Genomic DNA, 4,837 nt, shown 5'->3' on the forward strand with positions numbered 1-4,837 from the left:
AACCCCTAACCAAGTGGCAAAGGATGAAGCATTTTCTACAGTAAAGAGTGTGGAAATAGATAATGGTAGATAGCAGTAACAGCCACAATCCACCTATTCTAGCATCTTCCAATTACCTGCATACATAAAAGTTGCTGGGCTAGAGGAAGAGTCTGACTAGGGTAGATAGAAGAAGAAGAAAAATAAAAATTAGACTCAATGACATCAGAGAAGGAAGTCCATAAAACAAAATCCAAAGAATGAAAATAACTCTTAAAATTATATCCAGTACCAGAGATCAAGATCAACATGAATACAGCAAGGTAATGGGAAAGAGTACCAAAAATTAGTAGAACTTGGCTCAAATTCTGATTTTGTCACTTACCAGCTCTTGACTAACCTCTCTTAGTTTCAATCTCTCCCTTGTAGAATGGGGTAATAATCCTAACATATGTGATTATTGTGAGCATCAAAGGAGACAAGGCCTATGAAGGTGCCTAGTAACCTATAAATTTAGCTATTCAAATGTTAATGTCCATAATTAGTATTATCATCATAGTTGATTTTTTTTTTAAAAAAAAAAAGGTGATTCTGGCACTATATTTGCATATTCATTAAAGCTATGAAAATGCTGATGTTATAACTATAGTCACCACTGAGAAGCCTGTAGCAGTCTAGATCTGTCAAAAAAGAAAATTATAAAAACACAACTCAAGTATATATGCCCTCCTTCTAATGCTGATAAGAAAAATGAAAAATGGACTCTATTCTTAGCAGAAACATCCTTTTTACAGTCTTCCAAAGGAATATTCATTCTTGCCACCTCTCACAGCTATTCTGAGACAAAGCAGAGATCACAGTTTATCTCTTGGGCTTTTAATATCCCCCATTTATATGGACTGAAAAATTGAGGTTCATGGAAAGAGAGAAAAGTTTGTGCAAAATTCACGTCAGCTGGAAAGTTAGGCATCTCTTGCCCAAGAGGACTCTTCTGAAGGCCCATGCTCCAGGCTAAGAGTGAAACACAGAAAAGATGTAAAATATTAAAGAAAGACCAAGTATGAAAAAGAAAAAGACCCTATTCTGAGACATATTTTCAAAATAAGAAAGATAAACTCTGAGAATGCAACATACTGGGAGAAAAGCAAGTGCTGAAATAAATACAAAAAGAAGACAAATTTGGGCCATGTAAAAACTAAAACTCTAAAATGTTAGACAATGGTTGAAGAAAAGGTAAAACTGGGAAAGGGAAGAAAGATAAACATCAAAGAGCCATAAATCATAGAAATCACACTTTAGATAATTATTGTAAATAAAACACAGCCCACAAAGTGTAAGAGTAAGACAAATTAAATATGACCAACAAGTACAGAATCACGACAAGGATGGAAACCACCATTAGGAAGATAAATACGCAAAGTAACATTGACCTCCTTAGCTTTCCATGGGGAATCCAATTTCCATGAATTTCCCTAAATTCTTCCTTGTGGGTAGTTCTCAAGTCTCTTCCTGTTCAGTACAAGAGTGGAGGTCACCTCTCCCTTAGCTGATAGTGGTTCACATTTGCTTTCTAAGTGACAGCTGGGCTCAGCACCCTTAGGAGAGACACATCTCTACTTCTGTCACTGATAACTTCTGCATGGACAAAAGCTGCAACACTGCCCTCGTATTCCCAAATTCAAGCCTTGTCATATGGAGGTCAGTGACTTCATATGACACAACTTGGCCACCTTTCACCAAACATTCTCTCACTGCCCTCCTTCAGAACCTTGAGAACCAAGGCTTTGGGTTAAGGCCCATCACAAGAACTCCACTTTGAAAGTCCTTGGACTAGAAGGAGGGATGATAGCTTGTCATAATGAAGTCATGATAGGTTCTAAAGTCAGACATACCAAAACTTGGAATGCTGGACCAGTTGAATCAGCTGTGTGAACTTGAACTCTCTGTTTAAACTCTCAGAGGCCCCAGATCCCTCATCTCTGAAATGAGCATACTTCCTAATGTTCGGAATTAATTAGAAAATAACATATGCATGAAATAAGGAGCTCTCATGGCATAGTGGATAAGGCATTTGGCTGCTAACCAGAAGGTCAGAGGTGCAAACCCACCAGCTGTTTCATGGAAGGAAGATAGGGCAATCTACTTCCATAAAGGTTTACAGCCTTGGAAACCCAATGGGGGTCGCTCTGAGTTGGAAATGACTCTATGGCAGTGAGTCAGTGAGATGCATAAAATATCTAGCTGCTTTAAGAACTCAAAGATGATAGACTGTGCAATAATTACATATTATGGTTCATCACAATCATACTCATCCCTTGAATATAGGATCCTGGTCCTTATGGAATGGACATTACCACCACAAAAAAGATAAGAAACTGTAGAGATTAAGATGGGAGAGGACCAATGCTTCATCTTTGAAAGCCAGAATGGGCCAAAGTTAAGGAAATAAGCAAGCACTGCAGAACATAGTAATAGTCATTACGCCTAACATGTAATACCTGTTACAAATTTACAAGCGCTTTCACTCAAGAGAGGGCTTACACTTTGGATATTGGGCAGAAATGGTGGATGATACAGCTACTCTCTTTATAGAACATGTTTTGTTTGTGAAGGAGTTTCATATCCATTGTCTATCATGATCACTACAACTCTCTGTAAAGTAAATGGAGCAGGAATTATTCATTTCATTCTCATAAATGAGGAAGCAGCGAGTCAGAGAGTTTGTGACCTCCCCAAAGTTATGTAAAACTAGTAGGAAACAACTAACAACTGGCTTCAGATCCATAAGACAGATCCATAAGACAGCCATTACCATTCCCTCCTTCTGGAAAGAGAAATGTTGCCACTTGTGTTTGATCAAGGGGACCTGTGTAACTAAAAATACTCCATGAAGATGAATTCTCCTTGAGGTAAGATAATGGCCAACTTAACAACTTGAATACAATTGGGTTGGAGACAGTGTTGACCTGAAAATGAAGAGCAAATCAACTGTCTTGCCCCTTAACACTTGAAGTGTGATCCTCAAATCAGCAGCACCATGCCACCTGAGTACTTCTAAGAAATGCAGAATGTTGCAGTCCACCCCAGACCTACTGATGATTCCTATGCATATTAATACTCTGAGAAGCACTGGTTCAGAGAGCAAATCATTTTGCCATCCATGTAATCCTGAATTCACCAAGTCAGAAAAGATCTCTATTTTACACTGAGTAGCCCACTAGCTCTCCTGTTTCTGACCTCTATTTTCTGGAGTGTCACCCAACAATAGTTGTCTCTCTGTTGTCACTCTTATTTAAACTACTACTCTCTGGGTTCCAGAAGTGCTGTACTTTCAGAACATTCTTGGGAGAGGCATGCTTTGTCTATGACCCAGTTTCATTTGTTTTGCAAAAATAAGGCAACTTTACTTGGTTCTTACTCCTACAGATACAGGGCCACATTACTTCATGCATGGGAAGGTCTCGAAGAGTCTCACACAAAAGTGCAGTATTATTTCACAGTATTATTATCCTATTGCTCCTCAATTAAAATAAGTGGCACTTTAAAATACAGTAACAGCTGCACCCAGCACTGTCTCATTGCAATACATTTGTGTTCTCAGTTTTCACATTTCCCTACAGCCTTTTACATCTTTGTTTAAGCTGTGCTTCACACCACCATGAAATCCACAGGAATCCCAAATATGAATTGCCCATTTATAAAAAAAAAAAAAAAAAAAAAAGGAAGAAGAAGACAAAGTTCAAGGACCAGGAGAATGTTATGTAATTCTCATACCTGGACCCTGAAGATACTTTGTCATAAAAGCAAGTTCCAGCAGTAACTTTCTGTGCTGCAATGAAACCCACAGGCTTCACACTTGGGCCCTATAAGAAGTTAGCAGCATGCAGTGAAAGGCAACACAATATGTCAGCCACATATGCTTACCACTGGGGAGAAAAAGAATCCAAATGCATCTAACTCAAAAGAGAAAGATCTTAATGCTTATTTTCTATGGTATATTTAATGCATAAGACAATCAGTGACAAGTATAACTAAAGAACCAAACTCATTGCCGTCGAGTCAGATCCGACACATAGTGACCCTTCCATGGGTTTCCTAGGCAGTATCACTATGAAAGTAGATTGTCCAATCATCCTTCTGAGGAGTGGTTGGTGGGTTTGAACCGCCAGCTTTCTGGTTAGCAGATGATAATGCCTTAGGCACTAACCCACCAAAAATCTATCAATAAAAGTAAGTTAACTCTTCATACCTCATATTGTTTTATCAAACCTCACACAACTCTTTTCCTCTTCCATACTTTGATGATAACCTTGGTTCCTATTTCTCCGAGATCTATTACAGAAGAGCTCTCACCAAGTTGTGTTTACTCACATCTGAGCCCTTACTCTGCCTTCCATTCTGTTAACCATGATTGGTGTTGTTGTTAGCTGCCATCAGTTCAGCCCCTGACTCATGCAAACCCATCCATACACAATGGAAGGGAATGCTTCCTAGTCCTGTGTCATCCCCATAATCAGCTATGGATTGGACCATTGTAATCCACAGGGTTTTCAATTGGCTAATTTTCAGTAGCTCTCCAGTCCTTTCTTCCTAGTCCTTCTTAGTCTGGTAGCTCCACTGAAATTTGTTCAGCATCATAGCAACACACAAGTCTCCACTGACAGACAGGTATTGGCTGAGCATGAGATGCTTTGGTTAAAATTGAACCTAGGTCTCCCACATGAAAGGCAAGAATTCAATCACCAAAAACCTTCTAAAGGAGGCGGGGCAAGATGGCGGACTAGGCAGAAGGATTGCACAGACCCTCTTCAACAAAGAAAAGGGAAACCAATTAACACAGACACAGAAGATAATCTTG

Source organism: Orycteropus afer, unplaced genomic scaffold, assembly GCF_000298275.1.
Source record: "Orycteropus afer afer isolate SDZICR_OR568_19922 unplaced genomic scaffold, OryAfe1.0 scaffold00178, whole genome shotgun sequence".
NCBI classification, from domain to species: domain Eukaryota; kingdom Metazoa; phylum Chordata; class Mammalia; order Tubulidentata; family Orycteropodidae; genus Orycteropus; species Orycteropus afer.